The 22,895-nt window shown below is 42.5% G+C and overlaps 1 long non-coding RNA gene across 2 annotated transcripts in view; it reads left to right on the forward strand.

The window, feature by feature from the left end:
- The window catches only part of LOC130681199 (uncharacterized), a 59,632-nt gene extending 46,248 nt beyond the window's left edge, over positions 1-13,384 (forward strand). The window contains exon 3 of one of the 2 annotated variants that reach the window (XR_008994264.1): positions 12,730-13,384. This is a non-coding gene — a long non-coding RNA (uncharacterized LOC130681199). The remainder of the gene's footprint in view (positions 1-12,729) is intronic. The other variant, XR_008994263.1, reaches the window with a different exon arrangement.
- The last annotated feature ends 9,511 nt before the right edge of the window (positions 13,385-22,895 follow it).

Raw genomic sequence — 22,895 nt, forward strand, 5'->3', positions numbered from 1 at the left:
CTACTCCAGCTTTTTTTCCCCATTTCTACTTGCATGGAATATCTTTTTCTGTCCCTTCAGTTTCAGTCTGTTTGTGTATTTAGGTCTGAAGTGAGTCTCTTGTAAGCAGCATATAGATGGGTCTTGTTTTTTATGCATTCAGTTGCCCTATATCTTCTAATTGGAGCATTTAGTCCATTTACATTTGAGGTAATTATTGATAGGTACAATTATTACCATTTTGCCAAATGTTTCCTGGTTGTTTTTGTCATTCTTCTCTGATCCTATCTTTTCTTTCTTTCTCTTGATGACTTTCTTTAGTGTTGTGGTTGGCTTCCTTTCTCTCTATTTGTGTATCTATTATACGTTTTCGGTTTGTGGTTACAATGGGATTATATATGACATCTTATGTGTGTAAGAGTCTATGTTAAGTTAATGATCACTTAAGTTTGAGCTCATTCCAACAGCACTAGATATTTTTATGTATATGATGTCTTTTATATCTTCTTTTTTTTTTTAGATAATTATTTTTTATTGAAGGGTACTTGACGCACAGTATTACATTACATTAGATTCAAGTGTACAACACAGTGATAAAACATTTATATACATAATTCTAGGTTCCAGCTATCACCCTACCAAGCTGTTACAATATCTTGACTATATTCCTTATGCTATATATTACATCCCGGTTACTTATTATTTTACCATTGGAAGTGTATACTTTTTTTGTGTGTGTGTGAGGGCATCTCTCATATTTATTGATCAAATGGTTGTTAACAACAATAAAATTCTGTATAGGGGAGTCAATGCTCAATGCACAATCATTAATCCACCCCAAGCCTAATTTTCGTCAGTCTCCAATCTTCTGAGGCATAACAAACAAGTTCTTACATGTAGAACAAATTGTTACATAATGAATAAGTTACATAGTGAACAGTACAAGGGCAGTCATCACAGAAACTTTCGGTTTTGCTCATGTATTATGAACTATAAACAGTCAGTTCAAATATGAATACTCATTTGGTTTTTATACTTGATTTATATGTGGATACCACATTTCTCTATTATTATTATTTTTAATAAAATGCTGAAGTGGTAGGTAGATACAAGATAAAGGTAGAAAACATAGTTTAGTGATGTAAGAGAGCAAATGTAGATGATCAGGTGTGTGCCTGTAGACTATGTGTTAATCCAAGCTAGACCAGGGCAATAAAACATCCACGTATGCAGAAGATTTCTCTCAGAACGGGGGGGTGAGGTTCTAAGCCTCACCTCTGTTGATCCCCAATTTCTCACCTGATGACCCCCCCTGCGACTGTGCCTGTCTTAGGTTGTTCCTCCCTTGAGGAATCTTACCCGTCTCTGGCTAACCAGTCATCTTCCGGGGCCATACAGGGAAATGTGAAGTTGGTAAGTGAGAGAGAAGCCTTATTGTTTGAAAAGGTTAGCTTTTTACTTCTTTGCATATTTACGCCCTGTGGCTTCTATGCCAAGTATTTGTCTTGAGGTGTCTTTACCCGTTGGAAGAATTATGATACTCGGTAAATTTGATATGAGGCACGAAATCTATTTAAGGGTTGTAATTAGGAAGGAAGAAGAAAAGCTATAGAAGTAGCAGGCGGAAGAAAACATGGGAAGATTGATTATTTGTTTGACATATCTTCTTGTAGAGTAACTTCAGCATGTATAGGTTTTAAGCTACTACTTAAATTGCGCACACACATTAACATAATAGGAGTATAGTTACATAGCCAAAGCATATCTGTAATTACCAGCCATCTCCAGTGAAACCAAGAAAACCAGTTAGGCACCTTAGGCATTTGTGAAAACTTATTTATGATATGGTGGATATTGTCCAACTGAACTTGAACAGTCTGAGAGAAATCAGACAAATTAAAACAACCCATTCCTGGGGAATGTTCACATCCCTTATGTTCTTTTAACAGTAAATAGTCTGTAGTTGTAAGATTTTGGAGTGCTACAATTTGCACTTCTCCTAATTCTTGATTGAGTTCCAACAGTATAGATCCAGTCAAGTTTGTTGTTTTACTGTATGCACAGGCCAGCTTAGATATCTCCTTCATTCCCGTGGCAAGTCCAGGAGCTGGTGGGATGGGTGCATCTACAGCTGTAGCAGTGCGTGGAACTTTGTTGGGGTTTTTTGATGATCATCTTCTGGCATGAGTCTTCCAGAGAGTGCTGATGTTGGAAGTTCTCTTTCATATCGTATCTTAGCTCATTTTCGGGGTAGCCCAATTAGGTTTTGATCTTCTGTATAAACGCAAACAGACCCTTTGCCTACACTTTTATATGCCCTTTATATACTTGTGTAGAACTCATTGGAGGTTACCACACAGGAACTGCTTTTTTTTTGTTTTGTTTTCTTTTTGGTATCACTAATCTACACTTACATGACGAATATTATGTTTACTAGGCTCTCCCCTATACCAGGTCTCCCCTATAAACCCCTTTACAGAAACTGTCCATCAGCATAGCAAAATGTTGTAGAATCACTACTTGTCCTCTCTGTGTTGTACAGCCCTCCCTTTTCTCCTACACCCCCATGCATGTTAATCTTAATACCCCCCTACTTCTCCCCCCCCTTTTCCCTCCCTACCCACCCATCCTCCCCAGTCCCTTTCCCTTTGGTACCTTTTAGTCCATTCTTGAGTTCTGTGATTCTGCTGCTGTTTTGTTCCCTCCGTTTTTCCTTTGTTCTTATATTCCACAGATAAGTGAAATCATTTGGTATTTCTGTTTCTCCACTTGGCTTGTTTCACTGAGCATAATACACTCCAGCTCCATCCATGTTGCTGCAAATGATTGGATTTGCCCTTTTCTTATGGCTGAGTAGTATTCCATTGTGTATATGTACCACATCTTCTTTATCCATTCATCTATCAATGGACATTTAGGTTGCTTCCAATTCTTGGCTATTGTAACTAGTGCTGTGATAAACATAGGGGTGCACTGATCTTTCTCATACTTGATTGCTGCATTCTTAGGGTAAATTCCTAGGAGTGCAATTAATGGGTCAAATGGTAAGTCTGTTTTGAGCAATTTGTTGTACCTCCATACTGCTTTCCACAATGGTTGAACTAACTTACATTCCCACCAGCAGTGTAGGAGGGTTCCCCTTTCTCCACAGCCTCGCCAACATTTGTTGTTGTTTGTCTTTTGGATGGCAGCCATCCTTACTGGTGTGAGGTGATACCTCATTGCAGTTTTAATTTGCATTTCTCTGATAATTAGCGATGTGGAGCATCTTTTCATGTGTCTGTTGGCCATCTGTATTTCTTTTTTGGAGAACTGTCTCTTCAGTTCCTCTGCCCATTTTTTAATTGGGTTATTTGTTTTTTGTTTGTTGAGGCGTGTGAGCTCTTTATATATTCTCGACGTCAAGCCTTTATCGGATGTGTCATTTTCAAATATATTCTCCCATACTGTAGGGTTCCTTTTTGTTCTATTGATGGTGTCTTTTGCTGTACAGAAGCTTTTCAGCTTAATATAGTCCCACTTCTTCATTTTTGCTGTTGTTTTCCTTGCCCAGGGAGATATGTTCAAGAAGAGGTCACTCATGTTTATGTCTAAGAGGTTTTTGCCTATGTTTTCTTCCAAGAGTTTAATGGTTTCATGACTTACATTCAGGTGTTTGATCCATTTTGAGTTTACTTTTGTATATGGGGTTAGACAATGGTCCAGTTTCATTCTCCTACATGTAGCTGTCCAGTTTTGCCAGCACCACCTGTTGAAGAGACTGTCATTTCACCATTGTATGTCCATGGCTCCTTTATCAAATATTAATTGACCATATATGTCTGGGTTAATGTCTGGATTGTCTAGTCTGTTCCATTGGTCTGTGGCTCTGCTCTTGTGCCAGTACCAAATTGTCTTGATTACTATGGCTTTATAGTAGAGCTTGAAGTTGGCGAGTGAGATGCCCCCTACTTTATTCTTCTTTCTCAGGATTGCTTTGGCTATTCGGGGTCTTTGGTGTTTCCATATGAATTTTTGAATTATTTGTTCCAGTTCATTGAAGAATGTTGCTGGTAGTTTCATAGGGATTGCATCAAATCTGTATATTGCTTTGGGCAGGATGGCCATTTTAACGATATTAATTCTTCCTACCCATGAGCATAGGATGAGTTTCCATCTGTTAGTGTCCCCTTTAATTTCTCTTAAGAGTGACTTGTAGTTTTCCGAGTATAAGTCTTTCGTTTCCTTGGTTAGGATTATTCCTAGTTATTTTATTTTTTTTTGATGCAATTGTGAATGGAGTTGCTTTCCTGGTTTCTCTTTCTGTTGGTTCACTGTTAGTGTATAGGAAAGCCACAGATTTCTGTGTGTTGATTTTGTATCCTGCAACTTTGCTGTATTCCGATATCAGTTCTAGTAGTTCTGGGGTGGAGTCTTTAGGGTTTTTTATGTACAGTATCATGTCATCTGCAAATAGTGACAGTTTAACTTCTTCTTTACCAATCTGGATTCCTTGTATTTTTTTGTTTTGTCTGATTGCCATGTCTAGGACCTCCAGTACTATGTTAAATAACAGTGGAGAGAGTGGGCATCCCTGTCTAGTTCCCGATCTCAGAGGAAATGCTTTCAGCTTCTCACTGTTCAATATAATGTTGGCTGTGGGTTTATCATAGATGGCCTTTATTATGTTGAGGTACTTGCCCTCTATTCACATTTTGCTGAAAGTTTTTTTATCATGAATGGATGTTGAACTTTGTCAAATGCTTTTTCATCATCTATGGAGATGATCATGTGGTTTTTGTCTTTCTTTTTGTTGATGTGGTGGATGAAGTTGATGGACTTTCGAATGTTGTACCATCCTTGCATCCCTGGGATGAATCCCACTTGGTCATTGTGTACGATGGTTTTGATGTATTTTTGAATTCGGTTTGCTAAAATTTTGTTGAGTATTTTTGCGTCTACGTCCATCAGGGATATTGGTCTGTAGTTTTCTTCTTTGGTGGTGTCTTTGCCTGGTTTTGGTATTAGGGTGATGTTAGCTTCATAGAATGAGTTTGGGAGTATCCCCTCCTCTTCTATTTTTTGGAAAACTTTAAGGAGAATTGGTATTATGTCTTCCCTGTATGTCTGATAAAATTCCGAGGTAAATCCATCTGGCCCGGGGGTTTTGTTCTTTGGTAGGTTTTTGATTACCGCTTCAATTTCGTTGCTGGTAATTGGTCTGTTTAGATTTTCTGTTTCTTCCTGAGTCAATCTTGGAAGGTTGTATTTTTCTAGGAAGTTGTCCATTTCTCCTAGGTTTCCCAGCTTGTTAGCATATAGGTTTTCATAGTATTCTCTAATAATTCTTTGTATTTCTGTGGGGTCCGTCGTGATTTTTCCTTTCTCGTTTCTGATACTGTTGATTTGTGTTGACTCTCTTTTCTTCTTAGTAAGTCTGGCTAGAGGCTAATCTATTTTGTTTATTTTCTGAAAGATCCAGCTCTTGGTTTCATTGATTTTTGCTATTGTTTTATTCTTCTCAATTTTATTTATTTCTTCTCTGATCTTTATTATGTCCCTCCTTCTGCTGACCTTAGGCCTCATCTGTTCTTCTTTTTCCAATTTCGATAATTGTGACATTAGACCATTCATTTGGGATTGCTCTTCCTTTTTTAAATATGCTTGGATTGCTATATACTTTCCTCTTAAGACTGCTTTTGCTGTGTCCCACAGAATTTGGGGCTTAGTGTTGTTGTTGTCATTTGTTTCCATATATTGCTGGATCTCCATTTTGATTTGGTCATTGATCCATTGATTATTTAGGAGCGTGTTGTTAAGCCTCCATGTGTTTGTGAGCCTCTTTGCTTTATTTGTACATTTATTTCTAGTTTTATGCCTTTGTGGTCTGAAAAGTTGGTTGGTAGGATTTCAATCTTCTGGAATTTTCTGAGGCTCTTTTTGTGGCCTAGTATGTGGTCTACTCTGGAGAATGTTCCATGTGCACTTGAGAAGAATGTATATCCTGCTGCTTTTGGATGTAGAGTTCTATAGATGTCTATTAGGTCCATCTGCTCTACTGTGTTGTTCAGTGCTTCCATGTCCTTACTTATTTTCTGCCCAGTGGATCTATCCTTTGGGGTGAGTGGTGTGTTGAAGTCTCCTTGAATGAATGCATTGCAGTCTATATCCCCCTTTAGTTCTGTTAGTATTTGTTTCACATATGCTGGTTCTTCTGTGTTGGGTGCATATATATTTAGAATGGTTATATCCTCTTGTTTGACTGAGCCCTTTATCATTATGTAGTGTCCTTCTCTATCTCTTGTTACTTTCTTTGTTTTGAAGTCTATTTTGTCTGATATTAGTACTGCAACCCCTGCTTTCTTCTCACTGTTGTTTGCTTGAAATATGTTTTTCCATCCCTTGACTTTTAGTCTGTACATGTCTTTGGGTTTGAGGTGAGTTTCTTGTAAGCAGCATATAGATGGGTCTTCCTTTTTTATCCATTCTGTTACTCTGTGTCTTTTGATTGGTGCATTCAACCCATTAACATTTAGGGTGACTATTGGAAGATATGTACTTATTGCCATTGCAGGCTTTAAATTCGTGGTTACCAAAGGTTCAAGGTTAGCCTCTTTAGTATCTTACTGCCTAACTTAGCTCGCTTATTGAGCTGTTATATACACTGTCTGGAGATTCTTTTCTTCTCTCCCTTCTTGTTCCTCCTCCTCAATTTTTCATATGTTGGTTGTTTTGTGCTGTGCTCTTTCTAGGCGTGCTCCCATCTAGAGCAGTCCCTGTAAGATGTTCTGTAGAGGTGGTTTGTGGGAAGCAAATTCCCTCAGCTTTTGTTTGTCTGGGAATTGTTTAATCCCACCGTCATATTTGAATGATAGTCGTGCTGGATACAGTATCCTTGGTTCAAGGCCCTTCTGTTTCATTGTATTAAATATATCATGCCATTCTCTTCTGGCCTGTAGGGTTTCTGTTGAGAAATCTGATGTTTTCCTGATGGGTTTCCCTTTAGAGGTGACCTTTTTCTCTCTAGCTGCCTTTAACACTCTTTCCTTGTCCTTGATCTTTGCCATTTTAATTATTATGTGTCTTGGTGTTGTCCTCCTTGGATCCTTTCTGTTGGGGGTTTTGTGTATTTCCGTGGTCTGTTTGATTATTTCCTCCCCCAGTTTGGGGAATTTTCCAGCAATTATTTCTTCTAAGATACTTTCCATCTCTTTTCCTCTCTCTTCTTCTTCTGGGACCCCTATAATACGGATATTGTTCCTTTTGTATTGGTCACACAGTTCTCTTAATATTGTTTCATTCCTGGAGATCCTTTTGTCTCTCTCTATGTCAGCTTCTATGCGTTCCTGTTCTCTGATTTCAATTCCATCAATGGCCTCTTGCATTCTGTCCATTCTGCTTATAAACCCTTCCAGAGTTTGTTTCATTTCTGTGATCTCTTTTCTGGTATCTGTGATCTCCCTCCGGACTTGATCCCATTTCTCTTGCGTATTTCTCTGCATCTCTATCAGCATGTTTATGATTCTTATTTTGAATTCTTTTTCAGGAAGATTGGTTAGGTCTGTCTCCTTCTCTGGTGTTGTCTCTGTGATCTTTGTCTGCCTGTAGCTTTGCCTTTTCATGGTGATATGAATAGTTTGCAGAGCTGGGACGAGTGACAGCTGGAAGGACTTCCTTTCTTGTTGGTTTGTGGCCCTCCTCTCCTGGGAGAACAACGACCTCTAGTGGCTTGTGCTGCGCAGCTGTGTGCAGACAGGGTTTGTGCTTCCTGCCCGGCTGCTATGGAGTTAATCTCCGCTGTTGCTGTGGGCGTGGCCTGGCTTGGGCAGCTGCTCCAAAGTGGTGGAGTCACGTTGGAGCAGGAGCGGCTGGGAGGCTATTTATCTCCGTAAGGGGCCTCCCTGCTCCCTGCAGCCCAGTGGTTAGGGTGCCCAGAGATCCCCGGATTCCCTACCTCTGGATTAAGTGTCCCGCCCTGCCCCTTTAAGACTTCCAAAAAGAACCTGCCAAAACAAAACGACCACAAAAAAAAAAAGAAAAAAATTTTTAAATTTAAAAAAAAAAAAATTTTTTTTTAATTAAAAAAAAAAAGGTAGTCGCTCGTTTTTCTTATTCTCCGGTGCCAGCCTCGTGCCTCTGCTCACCAGTCTTGCTCCCCTGTTTCCCTAGTATTGGGGTCCCTATCCCTTTAAGACTTCCAAAAAGTGCTCGCCAAAACAAAACAGCAAAAAAGCAAAAAAAAAACAAACAAAAAAAACGGTCGCGAGCTTTTCTTATGTCATCCGACACCCGGCCTCCAGTGCCCGCTCACTGTTCTTGCTGCCCTGTTTTCCTAGTATCGAGCGCCCTGCACTCTGGCCCGGATGGCTGGGGCTGGTTGTTCGGCAGCCCTGTGCTCTGTCTCCCTCCCGCTCTGCCTATTCTTCTCCGGCCGGGAGTTGGGGGGATGGGCGCTTGGCTCCCGCCGGGCCGGGGCTTGTATCTTACCCACTTCGCGAGGCGCTGGGTTCTCTCAGGTGCAGATGTGTTCTGGATATTGTCCTGTGTCCTCTGGTCTTTATTCTAGGAAGGGTTGTCTTTGTTATATTTTCATAGATATATGTTGTTTTGGGAGGAGATTTCCGCTGCTCCACTCACGCTGCCATCTTCTGCCCCTCCTATATCTTCTTATTTATTGCTTCCCTTAAGTAATTTTTAGAAGTGGTTTTACCACTTTTGTCTTTTAACCTTCCTCCTAGCTTTTAAATTATTGATTGACTACCTTTGCTATATGTTTTACCACTAAAATTTTTTTATTTTCATAATTTTCTTGCTTGTAGCTATGGCTTTTTCTTTTCCTTTTAAAGTCCCTCTGGCATTTTGGGGGTAGTGAACTCCTTTAACTTATGTTTATCTGGGAAGCTGTTTATCTCCTCTTCAATTCTGAATGATAACCTTGCTGGGTAGAATATTCTTGGTTGGAGTTTTTTCCTTTCAGCACTTTGAATATGTCATGCTACTCCCTTCTGGCCTGTACGGTTCCTGCTGAAAAGTCATCCAATAACCTTATGGGGTTTGCCTTGTACTTAACTCATTGTTTTTTTCTTGCTTCTTTTTATAGTCTCTGTCTGTAGAAAAGGCAGAACCGAGAAAATTAATTCTGATCTTTTGAGTTTAATTCTCAGAAAAATCACAAGCCCAGAGAGGAGCTGGAAAACATCTGGCCCAAACACTGAGAACATCTGCAGGACTCAAGTCCTGCTAGCCAAAAAATGGAAATTCTTGCACCTTTGTCCTTCTCAGACCCTTGGGGACATCTGCTTGGCTAAAAACTGATTAATATAAAACCCCAGAATTTTTTCCTTCCAGTGCTGTAGTCTCTCTGATTCAGCCCTTCACTGACTCTGTAGTAAAGTCTTATATTAAATCTTGCTATCACCAGTGTGGACTCCTGCATTTCCTTGGCTTTTTTGACCTCACACTGTCCTTGATCTTTAACATTTTAGTTATGATGTCTTAGTGTAGTCTTCCTTGGGTTTATGTTGTTTGGGGCTCTCTGTGCTTCCTAGACCTGGACATCTCTTTCCTTCCCCACGTTAAGGAAGTTTTCAGCTATTATTTTGTCAAATATGTTTTCTGCCCCTTTCTCTCTCTCTCTCTCTCTCTCTTTCTCTTTCTTCTCCTTCCGGGACTCCTACAATGTGAATGTTTGGACGTTTGATGTCCCAGAGCTCCCTTAATCCATTCTCATTTCTTTTATTCTTTTTTCTTCCTGCTGTTGTGCTTGAGTGCTTTCCATTACTCTGTCTTCCAAGTCACTGATCTATTCTTCTGCATTTTCTAGTCTGCTGTTCATTCCCTCCAATATGTTTTTCATTTCACTTATTGAATTCTTCATTTCTGATTCATTCTTTTTTATATTTACTGTTTTTTGTTGAAATTCTCACTGAGTTCATTACTCCTCTTTCAAGTCTAGTGAGCATCTTTATAACCATTATTTTGAATCCTTTATTGGATAGATTGCCTGTTTCATTTAATTCTTTTTCTGAAGTTTGTCATATTCTTTTGTTTAAAGTATATTCCTCTGTGTCCTCATTTTGTTTGATTTTCTGTGTGTGTTTCTACAGGTTAGGCAAAAGGGCTTCATTTCCCAGTCATTAAGTTGTGGCCTTGTGTAGGAACATCCCCTGGGTTGACCACATGTGTCTGGTGGTTTTTGTTTGCTGGCTGGAGGCCAGTGGGTGTGGGCCAGGATGTTCCTTTGTCAGGGCTCCCAGGGAATGGGCTAGGGATCTCCCTAGTGGAGACCTGGGTGCAGAGGGGTGCAGTCTGGGGGTCTTTCAGGTGGGCAGTGGCTGGTATTGCACTGATGGAGTGGCCAAGAGTGGAAGGGAATAGTTTGGAGGTCTCCTGAGTGGGCATTAGTTGGACCTCACTAACGGGGCAGCTGGGGATGGAAGGAACAAGGGCAGTGAGTCTGTGTGGGTACTGCTCTAGTGCCAGCTTTGTGGGACTACTGGGTCTCTGGTAAGTGTGTTTGGATACAGGTGAAGTCTGGGATACCTCCTTGGTTAGGTCTGGAGCTGGTGTGTGCTCCAAGACCCTACTTTCATATGCACTACCAATATGTGGGGTGGGGGAATGTAAAAATGGTTCTCTTCCTGTTCCAGTACACACTAGTGAAGTGAGGGACAGCGGCAGGGGGTGAGGAGCGTAAGCAATGGCACTCATCCTGTTTCCTTCCACCCTGTCAATGTGCAAGGGAACATAAACATGGCCCTCACCAGCGTCTCTGGGCCTGGAGAGAGTTCTAGCCATCCACTCATTGCATGTCAGGTTCTTTAATTCTGAAAGTTGGTTTCCTTCACTTATAGTGTGATTGGCCTTTAAACCCTTTAAACCATGGCTTTTTTTCTGTGCCCAATGGTAGGCAAATCTGCATCCAGTCCCTCAATTATATCGCTCCATATTGCAGAGCCGAGTTGGGGGTCGGGCTCCCTGTGTTACTGTGTCTCTTTGTCTCTCTCTTCTGATGTTTTTTATGTGGTCTTTTTATTGTTCCTTCTGCAGAAGGTGTTTACTTGGTCTCAGTTTTTCCTCAGGATGAATTGCTTGGTGTGCAGATGTAGATTTGGTGTGTTCATGGGAGGAGGTATTTCTCTTATTATTTCTGGTAGCTTTAATTACATTAGAATTCTTTTAGAAGCCTTGCTTTCTAGTGAAAGCTGAGTAGTAAGCAATTGTGTACTGCCTGTTACACAATGTTCTTTATATTTTCAAATGATCTGTGTACTTCATAATTCCTAGAAGCATATGCCTTTTTCAATTTTTCAGTGTAACGCTAACACATGCACATGTATTTTAGTTAGTCAGTAATAAGAAGCCAAAGTAGATAAGCCTATGATGAGTAATTACTGTTTCATTGTCTCTTATTTGGAAATGATCTAGATATCCATTGAGTTCAAAATAATTCATCATTTATCTTAGCAAAACTATAAGGTTTCAGGTTACCAAAAAGATTTTGGAAGTTATTTTTAAGTAAAAATTATGTCATACTAAGTTATTGTAACAGAACATGATTTTATGCTTAGTAAATCCAAGTTTTCATTTCGCATTGATACTTGTAAAGACATGTTTAATTAAACCCAACAACTTAAATTAGCCTTTATTTATTAAGACTAAACCCAGTTTTGTGAAAAACATTTGGATTGGTTTTTATATTTTTGAGAGTTTTAGAATAGCCTACCCTTACAAGTGCTTGTCTTCTGCCAACTAAATAGAACTCTTTTACAAATTAATCTTTGGGGGTAGAAAAATATCACACAAATACAATACACATATATAGATATACTTGAACATATAGACTCAGAAACCTTATGATTGTTGGTAATAGTGGAGAAAACACTTAAGATTTGTGTTTGCCTTGGGAAGGCTGTGTTCTGGGCAACAGAGCCCTTTCAGCAATTTATATTTTAAAAAGAGGTCTTTCTCTTTTTTTTTCTAACCTCAGCCATTGTGAGCTTGTTTACATTTCAAAGACATGATAAAATTTATAACTTCAGGGGACAGAGAAAGAATGCAAGTTCCTCCAAGAAGGACTGGTTTTCTAAGGCCAATGATTTAAAAACCCTTTGCCATAAACAGGGAAGGTTTGGAGATTGGTAAAGGAATAGGTGAACTTTGAATTGTCTCTAGAACTGCATTTCTAGTTTTGTGAAGATTTGTAAGATAAGGGCGAGCTACTCATACTCCTGGAACTCCTGCCCACATATATGATTAATAATGTATTCAAATAAATTCCACACTGTGGGGTACTTACTTTTAATATAAATAGATACTATGGCAGTTTGACATATCTGATATGAAGATGCACATGACCAGAGTCATTTTAGAATACAGTCAGAATGCCCACTGCAGACAAACCGCCCTACACACCTTTGTTTGAACTGGACCAAACCTTTGGATTTGGCAAAATGGTGATTGTGTTAAGCAGTTATTTGAGAAGTCAGTGGGAGAATGGGACATGAGGATCCCAAGACTGACCCTTGTGGACTTTTTGAAGAGAGTATCAGCAGTCGATCAGTATACAACGCAGAGTAACTTAGTTTGTTAACATCTGGAAAACTTCTTTATCTTTTCTTCAGCTCATGTAATTTCCCCCCTTCCCTTTCCTTATAAAACCCCATGGCTTTCACCTTACAAGCAGGATGCTATTTGGGTTTCTATCTGACTGTGCTCCTGGAATTGCAATTCTTTAATCCCAAGTAAACACTGGTTTGCCTCTCATTGCAGCTCTTTACTTTTGGGTTAACAGTGCCAAGAGGAAAAGTGCCACAGTCACCTGGAGTCACAGGAGCTCTGAGACAAAGATCAGCAGCTCTGCTCTTGCCCTCTTCGGACCTTCCAAAACTAACGGGCAGGAGTCACAGAAATCCCTCTGCTGCCACCTAGTGACGACCGTGTGACTACAACTACAAAGAGTCTTGTGTCTTCTACTGGGAACAAAAAGTTTTGAAGTGTGTTTACCTCTCCAAAATGAAGCCTGTAATTCCTCCCTAAGCCTCTCTTTTGACTAAAATTTAAAAAATATATTTTTAAAACTCCACCAAGTCTTATGCATGTTCAAACGAATCTGCATTGTAAGGGATTAATCCTCATTTTAAAGAACCAAAAAGCTTTGTCAGCAATTCAGGGAGTAAACAAGATTCACTTAACAGCAGTCTCTAAGAACTCTGCTGTATTTGTTTAAAAAAATGCCTGTCATTCTTCAGCACTTAAGTTATCTCATGCCTCTGGGTACAGTCAGTTGAAGACTAGGACATGTCAACCTTCAGTCCCTCAGCGGTCTACAGTTTTTCTTCTGCAGCTTTCCCTTTAAGTAGCTTCTGAAAGGATTAAAAAAATGGGTGACATTTTGATGTCTGGATGTTTCCAGTTATGAGGAAGAATAAAAGAAAAGAGGTCATGGAATTCTGGTTCCCTGGGGCAGTGACTGTGTTTTACTAATATTCACGTCCCTTGTTTCACACCAGCTGGGTCACAGTAGGTGCTCCATAAATGCTGGTAAGTGTGGAGGGGTGAGGGGCCGACAGGTGCTCTGGTCCCTGACAGGTGGTCTGTGTTGCACCGGGACTTCTGTGTTGTTTCTCCCTGCCACTATCTCAGATGCAATGCCACAGGATTGCGAATACCCCCCTCTCCCGCCCTCCCCTACCTCCTGCCCCTCATCACTCTTCTCAGAGATGGGTTGAGGTGAGCTCCAAGGGTACAAAAAGGTCATGGAGCCTGAGGGAGGGCCTTGCTGTTGCCGTCCAACTCCTTCCACCTTTCTTCTTCTCTACAAAGTCGCAGCTTCCAGCAACTATGTGGGACTGAGGGCAGTGGCCACTGACTTCAGGTGCTGGGGGAGGAATATCTGGACGACACAGCTGAAGACAGGCCAAGTGTATCAGTCAGGGTTTTCCAGAGAAAAAGAACCAACAAGTGTGTGTATATAGAGACAATGACAGAGAGAAGGCAAAAGACTTTGAAGATTTAGCTCAGGTGATTGTAGAACTTTGTTAAGTCCAACATCTGCAGGGTGGGCCAGAGGCTTAGGGAAGAGCTACAGTCCAGTCCAAAGGTGTTCTGCTGGAAGAATTCCTTCTCATTCTGGGGAGGGTAGTCTTTGTCCTATTAAGGCCTTCAGCTGATTTGATGCAGCCCATCTGTATTATGAAGTATAATCTGCTTTACTCAAAGTCAACTGATTTACATGTTAATCTCATTTAACATGGTGACATAAAATTAACCATCACAGCAAGGCACCAGGGAAACATTTAGCAGGTGTGTTTGGTGGCTACCAGTTGGATGGCAGTTAGTTGTATGCCTCCAGTTAGAAAGCGGCAAGCTGTCAGCCAAGACCATGTCCCATTCCTGAATTCAGGGCAGCTAGACAGGCTCTCCCTTCGCCTCGGCCTCTACTCTTTATGCAACGCCTCACAGTTGAAGAGGTGTCCTCACGGTGCATTTCCAGGAGAAGTTCAGCACCATGATATTTGAAAACAGGTGACTGTAGGGATGTGTGTGTCCATGAAGACACAAGAAGTTCTCCTCTGGATCCAGGACTGGAGACCAGCTAGGGGAAGAAGGGGAAGGCCACAGAGGAGTTCCCAGGTTGCTTGCCTTGGCTGTACTCCCCAGCTGCCCTGGAGTTGGGCGTCCGGCAGTCGTGAGGAGGACTGGGGTTTACTTGGCAGCTTGGCTTTCTATCAAGTTATGCTTCACCAACTTGTTCTTTGCAGTTTTTTGGAAACCTTTGGTTACGGGGTGTGCAGCAGCGTGATACATATCTACGTGTGCATATGAATACACTTCTTTAATTGAAACCAACTAAAACGAATTATAGAGGAAGACTTCTTATTATTTCATGTCTCTACAGAGTGAAGATTGAAGACCTTTGGAGAGTTAAAAATAGAGACTTGAAGGATTACGAGACAAATTACCTCAGGGCACACTTAAAATCATCTCTGATCTTTCTTCCACCTAGGTCTGCCTTTAGGTCAAATGGTAAATGGGAAATTCACTGTAGCTGTCTTACTACTTACGTGACAGCATATCATCTTACTGTGCTGTATGCCTTCCTTAGCTTCAACTAAAGGGTAAGCCCTTAAAGCTAGGGGTTAAGTACTGTATTCCCAGCACCTGCACATTGTAGACAGTCAAAAATGTTTGGTGAATGAGTAATGTTGCCATTTTTGCTGTTGTTTATTTATACTGGGAGGAGGGTAAACTTGGGATTTTAAGACCTGTAATTCTCATACTCAGCATGTGCAAAACTGAGCTCACCCTGTTAGGCCCTCTTCCCTGGCCGCTTCTCTGCCCTCGTTTCCCCTCATCACATACTTTGTCATCAAGACGAAGTCCCATTTTCATCCTTGACTCCCTGCCCCTATTTCCCATATTAAGTCATCAATCCCACATTCAGAATACCATCAACGGAAGGGGTTCTGTCCCTTTTGTCCTCTGTAGGTGCCCCTCCGCTCCTGCCCTCACCTCCCGCCTGTCCTTCATCACTCCTGTACTCCGCAATGGCTTCCTGATAGGTCTTCTTCCTTCCAGGTGGCTCCCTCCAGCCAGTTCCCCTTCTGCCAGGGATCTTTTAAAATACAAATCCCATCATGTCACTTCTTGGTTCCACTCTGCCAGTGGCTGCTGGGATAAAGCCCAGACTGTGGCTTGGCCCACAGAGCTCCTTGACGTCGCCCCCAGCTATTCCTCTTGCTCCGTCTTGTCACTCCTGACCTGGGCCTTCTGCTCCAGTAATACAAGCATGGCACCTCCATTAAAACTGGCAGGTGCTCCTCTTCCTCTGCACTGAGCTAACTTCTGCTGTACTGCCTGGTCATTTCCTTTCCTCTTTATTTTCTAGTCCACCATTACATGCAGAATCGCGGATCTGCCAGTTATAAGCTCCACCCTTCTGTGGCTCAGGGAAAGGTGTGCGATTCAGGCTCAGCCCCTGGGCCCTCATCTCAGGATTGGACATGTGACACAAGGAAGTGACAAGGAAGGGTGAGAAATGCTAAGAGCTCCTTCATGCAGCTGTGAAATTCTGACAGATGGCCAGTAAATCCTTGCTGGCTGACCCCCTGCACCCCTGGATATCTGCTCCAACTCCTGACTTCCCTGAGTCTCTCTTCATTAGTCTCAGTCGGCCAGGGTTGGATGCTGTGGTTGCAACCCAAATGCCCAAATCCACACACTCTCAGCCTCCACAGAGCAGCCCCTCTGCTCCTCGCCCTCAGGACTGAGCACCTCTGCCCTCTTCTCCAAAGACCTGCACTGGCCTCGGCAGGCTGAGTAGCCTGTGCAGCTCTGCCACCCAGGGCTGTCGGCCTCACAGCTGGCAGGTGCTTGTTGTGTGCCCTCACCAAAAACAGAGAGGGGAATCTGGAAAGCACAATTTCACAGAAATCAAAGAAATGATCCTTCTTTTAATCATTTTTTATTTTCTAATGGAAACCTTAACAAATACATGAGTTCTCTGCTTTAAACAACATGAACTGAACACGATCCAGCCTGTCCTGGAGGACTCTGTGACTGCCGTTGGTTGCCCAGAGCTGGCTTTGGAGGCTGCCCTCGGGGTCTCCGGAAGTGTCTTGTCTTCTGCAATGAATGGCCCAGGAGCTGCTACATCAAGGATAGGTCAGAACAAACTCTCCTGAGCACAGTCCCATTTTTCTTGCAGCTTGCTGATCAACCCATCCCTGGATCACATGATATGTTCTACTGTCATCCAATAAATTCTTAATCATTCAATAAATCATTTATAGTAACTGAATTCGTAAGATATAGTTTAAGCTTTTCTTGGCCAGATTTTTGTCATCCACAACCAAAAAAGTTCTGACAAATGCAGTGTCCTAAGCTCGGGCCCTCAGTGGCCACAAGCCAGTGAAAGCTGGAAGACAAGTGCTTTTGCTTAGAAAACTAGCCTGTGTCTTGGAGGAGTGGTTTTATGTGCACAGTGGGTGCTGTCACTCCACCAGTGCTTGGCGTTTCTAAGCAGATGGGTTTATAAGTCTGATTTATTAGAGCCAGATTGGAGGCTGTAGGCACATACAGGCTAGATTACTTAAAGACCACCAAAGGTGGGGGCTGTCAGCTGCCCAGCCCAGAGACCTGTGCCTTATTTATCATGTACTGGCCACCCGGCAAAAACTCCATTTTCCTTCCTATCGCTTTCCTGAGCTTTGTCCCCTCAGATCTCAGACTGCCCTTGGCTTCAGACGATCCTCTCAGCCTCATCCAGATTAGAGCTGCCTGCTCTTTACTGAGTTCTTGACCTCAACCTGTTTCTCAATGGTATAGCCTTTGATGATGTGCTTTCTCTTTTTGCTGAAAACTTAACCAACCCTTGAGCAAGAAAGAGGCCAAACCTATGCAGTGGCTGCTTGGAGGCTTCCTGGACACTCATTGGCTGAAAGACTGGTCATAATTTAAGGCACTCCTTTTTAAAATTTATGAATAGGAGAGGCCCAGCAGCACACAAAGGATTATAAAGAAAAATACCACTGAAGTGAAAAGCAAAAATACCTCAAAGGAGAGAAACGTGGGGTCCTTGAGAGGGTGGGGAGGACAATGGGGGTTAGGGGACCTACTGGGGTAAAACCTTGGTGGGAGTGTCATCCAAGTCATTGATTGTCCCAAGACAGGCATGATCTGGGGGAAATGGGACTTGTATCTGTTCTTATTTTGAGATTTCCAGGCATTTCTGGAACAGTGTTTACTTCCAAAGTTGGGAGCTCGGCCCTGAGTTCCAGTTGTTGACAAAAGGTATGTGAAGGCATTGACTCTGGTATTTGTGGGGGGAGCAAAGCCTCTCAGGGGCACTAAGAGGGTCAGGAAAACAGCAGGTGTTTTGAGACACTTTGATTTCAAAGCACTGACTTAAACAGATTTTTTTTTTCAACAGTCAAATTCACCTAGACAGAAGTATCACTTTTTTAGGCTCTTGTGAAGCATAAAGAGGTTTCTTACTGCTTGGAAAGTTTTTCTGGAGAAGTACCGTTATGAAGAAAGGAATAATAGAGCCAGTGACCCCATGACATGCCTCTATTTTCCTAGCCCCGCCATGCTGCTGCAGGCCCACTCACAGGACCCCAGCACAGCACCCCCTTTATTCTCTTCCTGCTGTGAGAAATGTGGAGGAGAGATCAGAGACGAGATATTGTGATGAAATAGCTTTTGAACATAGAGTCAGGTCTCCCTTCTCTGAAGTGAAACAGCCTGGGGGGATCACAGAAAGCTGACAGCCCTCAATGGCTTTGGGGGGTGGCAGCCAGAAGGAGCAGGGAGGAAGAGACAACAGCCTGGGAAATTCTCCAATGGCATTGACCCTTAATTAATAAAATGTTGCTGTTAAGTTGTAAAAAGTCTGGGGAGATGCTGGATATTGAACTACCTGCCATGAAAGAAGTCAGTAAAGCAGGTTCTGAAGTGCCCGCAGAAGCTCTAGAGAGGGGATTCAGTGTGGTCTGGTCCTCCCAGAGGGCCACTGGGTCTGAAGCACATGGAATTAGCCTCAGTGCAGCTCGGACTGCAGGAGCCCGCTGGCTTCATAGTTGCTACGTGTAGCTAGGATGGCTCCCAGTGATAAATGCATTCCTACTTTTGTGGAAAAGGGGCAATTTTTGAAGTAGGCCATGAGAAAACCTGCAGAATGTATTTCCAGCACAAGTAAGGGCATATTTCAAAATTATTGTTTAAATTATATACAGGCTTATCTCTTGCGATTTCAGACTGTGTAATGGGTTGGAAGGCAGTGCTTGACAGCAACATAGGATAAAATATCTAGCAAAAGGGGAACCACAAAAGGCCAAAGTTTGCTGGGGAAGCTGCCCTCATTTCTGCTGATAAGCATTCCATCCAATGTATACAACAGCTGACACCCACTATATTAAGAATTCCAATTTGCCGATGACATACATTCTCCTGGGCACAGAGTACAGATGGATCTTATCCTTTATTTGTTTGACTTAAGATGAGGCTGATTGTTGATCAAATGGCCATGGGGATATTTGAAAAAGCAAAGATCAATTATCCCCAATAAATGGACAGGGCTGGATGCATTGGAATTGAATGGGATGCAACTCAAGGATGCAATCCTAAGGGAAGCCCAATATGCTGATGTGGTCTCTCTGTCCCAAAGAATGACTTGTGCTTATTTATCCCAGAGGTTGGGATGTTGTTCTGACACCATTTGGAAAAAAATAAAATAACAAAACCCCCAAACCCCATGATTTATCTGTCAAGAATGGCAGGCTGACTATGTGCCTCTCCTCAGGCTAGACTACAGACAGAAAGCCTGGGAAATGAGGCTTTGTGCCCCCTGCCCCTGTGGCTGCCGGCCTGGACTGCCCACACAGAGGCCTGTGGTGCTGGTACAAGTCGATTGGGAGACCTTAGCTTGGGGGACCAGGATTCACGTCTCCTGGGCCAGAGGCTGAGAGAGCAACAAAGAGGACCCAGCATCCCCAGATTATTGGACCAGGAGCCAATTATACCCCCAGGCTTTGGGAGGCTTAGGCCAGAAGGATGAGGGGACACCAGGAAAAATCTCTGCATATTATGGCTTTGGCCCCCAGCCTGGGAGGAGTCCCTGGCCCAGGATTGCTGGGCCCTGATTGATAATTTGTCAGCCTCAAGCCACAGCTGAGCAGATTGGCTTGTGGTGAATCAGCCCTTTAGAAAATTTGGTCATGTGGTGAATTAGTTTTTAAAGAATTGATGTTTGGAGAAATGAATGAGAACCCTCCAGGGCCTGTCTCACAGTCTAATGAACGCAGTTAGGTTGGAAAATTTAAGTAGAGAAGCTCAGCTCAGCCCCTGGGCTGAGTCGGAGCTTAAAATGATATGTGGCAGGCGGGCAGAATTTTCCTGAGGCCTCTGTGCCCTCCACGGCCAGAGCCGGGCTCATGCAGGAGCTGGCTGCAGCAGAAGTCAGCAGGCAAAATGCAGGCACACAGAGCTGTGCCTGTGGGAAAGGACATGAGGTGCCAGTGCTGGGAAGAAGGAGAACGGGGAGGCTGCTTTGAACTACTAGTTGGGGTGGAGGGATCAGACAGCACATTCTGTCTTTGCTGCTGCGATGGGTATGTGGTGAGTCACCTGTTACCTTGCTCACCTCCCTGCAGCTGCTGTCCTTTGCTTGCCAAGATCATCGTTATCTGAAACAGTTTGGCCACCGGAATCTCACCTGAGGGGAAAAGCTCCTTTGGTCTACGGGCCTGTCAGGCTTGTCCCAGGCTCTCTGATTGCTGTTCACACTCCTCAGCTCCCTCTGGCCACCTTGGTATCAATTCTGCTTGGAGCCTGTCAGTCCTGCTATTTACTCATTCATCGTGCACAGCACTGCCAGCTCCACCCTTCACGTACCAGTTCTATTCTCTTTGTCCTGGGGTTTGCTGCTGTCATTTTCCTTGCAAAGGAAAATGTTCCTGGGATGCTATACGTCCCCACTCACTCCTCATCCCATTAAATGTAGTTTAGATGCTTCTAGTTAGAAATTGCTCCATTTGTACAGCTGAGGAGTTGGCTCAGGACCTCCACACTTTGTCCTGCCCCACACTCAGTGGGAGGATGAAGGCTTTCTCTATTCTGCTCCTGTAAAATGAAGGGGGTGGATTTAAATATCTGCACATTCTCCTTTTTTAAAAACATCTTTATTGACACATAATGGACTGTTAACCATATTACCGTGGGGAGACCAGACACAGATCAAGAGAAAGAAATCAGGAAGCGTTTTACTGTTTTGTTGTACTCACGGCTCCCTGGGGAGAACACACCACAGCATGCGGGCCTCAGAGGGAAGCAAGAACCAGCATCCATCAAGAGGCAGAGAAGGAGGAGAGGTGTTTCCACCTTCAGGAAGCCTGGGTTTGGAGTCCGGTAGAACCCTTGGCTCCGCATCTCAGCTTTTTCTGACCTCATTGAGTGTAGGATGGTGTGCCTAATTCTCTATGTCCCCTTCAAGATTGAGGCCTCAACTGTCCCCAGCTTGGATGACTCTCCCTGGAACCAGATCCTGCTGGGACATCTAATGTCCAGATCCAGGGCCTCTCCTATGACAGCTCTTCTGAAACAAGAGCAGCTGGCTTCCTCACACCGCTGTCCACAGCCCCGCCATCAGGCTGGCATACACTGCTTCAGGAATTAGAGCCCAGCCTGGTGCGCCCTTTGGGTGGAGCTGGGACCTCTGATGCTGTCTCCTGATGCAGCAGGGTCACCTTTGCCAGGCTCCAGCTTGCTTCCTGGGCTCCGATTCTATTGCCAAGCAACCTGGAAGGGCTCCCTCGGGAGTTCCTGGGGATAAGACAATTATGAACTCAGAAAAGTCCAACATTCTGCCTAAGAATTCATTGTATCTTTTTATTGTTAAAAATGTCCATTGTGTGAGCAAAATGAGAGAAGCAAAAAGAAAGAAAAAACAGTAACCGATAATCAAATGACTTAGAAACACACACTATTAATAGTTTGGTTTATGTTCTAGATTTTTCTCATTTCATTCTTTCTTTGTTTAATTACTTAATTTTTATTTTATCAAAGTAATATGAGCACAGCATTTTAAAAGAATCAAATAGTTTATGAAAAGACACTGGCTTCCTATCTCTTTGGATTCACACTCCAGCGATGATCACTTGCAATTCTTTTACCTGTGCAAATAAAGATACTTACACATCTATTTCCAAATTTTGGGTGTTATCTATTGAATGCAAACCAAGATACATCTTTCTTACCATGTCTTTTTTTTTTTTGGTATCATTATTATACAATTACATGAGTGACATTATGGTTACTAGACTCAAGTCCCCACCACATACCCCCATTACAGTCACTGTCCATCAGCATAGGAAGATGTTGTAGAATAACTACTTGTCTTCTCTGTGTTGTACAGCCCTCCCCGTGTCCACCACCCACTACATTATGTCTCCTAATTGTAATGCCCATTTTCCCCCTTTGTCCCTCCCTTCCCATCCACCCTCCCCAGTCCCTTTCCCTTTGGTAACTGTTAGTCCATTCTTGGGATCTGTGAGTCTGCTGCTGTTTTGTTCCTTCAGTTTTTTTCTTTGTTCTTATACTCCACAGATGAGTGAAATCATTTGATACTTGTCTTTTTCTGCCTGGCTTATTTCACTGAGCAAAATACCCTCTAGCTCCATCCATGTTGTTGAAAATGGTAGAATTTGTTTTCTTCTTGTGGCTGAATAATATTCCATTGTGTATATGTACCACCTCTTCTTTATCCATTCATCTACTGATGGACACTTAGGTTGCTTCCATTTCTTGGCTATTGTAAATAGTGCTGTGATAAACATAGGGGTTCATATGTCTTTCTCAAACTGGGCTCCTGTATTCCCTATATTTTTTTCAAATAGTTTTATGGTTTCATGACTTACTTTCAGGTTTTTGATCCATTTCAAATTTACTGGGAGTGGAATTCCTGCGTCAAATGGTATTTCTATTTTTAGTTTTTTAAGGAACATCCATACTGCTTTCCACAATGGCTGAACTAGTTTACATTCCCACCAGCAGTGTAGGAGGGTTCCCCTTTCTCCACATCCTCACCAACACCTGTGGTTGTCTTTTGGATGGTCATCCTAAATGGTGTGAGGTGATATCTCATTGTGGTTTTAGTTTGCATTTCTCTGATGATTAGCGATGTGGAGCATCTTTTCATGTGCCTGTTGGCCATCTGAATTTCTTCTTTGTAGAATTGTCTGTTCAAATCCTCTACTCATTTTTAAATTGGATTATTTGCTTTTTGTTTGTTCAGGCATGTAAGCTCTTTATATACTTTGGATGTCAACACCTTATTGGATATGTCATTTATGAATATATTATCCCATACTGTAGGATATCTTTTTGTTCTAGTGATGATGTCCTTTGCTGTACAGAAGCTTTTCGGCTTGATATAGTCC

This window comes from Manis pentadactyla, chromosome 16 (genome assembly GCF_030020395.1).
Source record: "Manis pentadactyla isolate mManPen7 chromosome 16, mManPen7.hap1, whole genome shotgun sequence".
Taxonomy (NCBI): Eukaryota; Metazoa; Chordata; class Mammalia; order Pholidota; family Manidae; genus Manis; species Manis pentadactyla.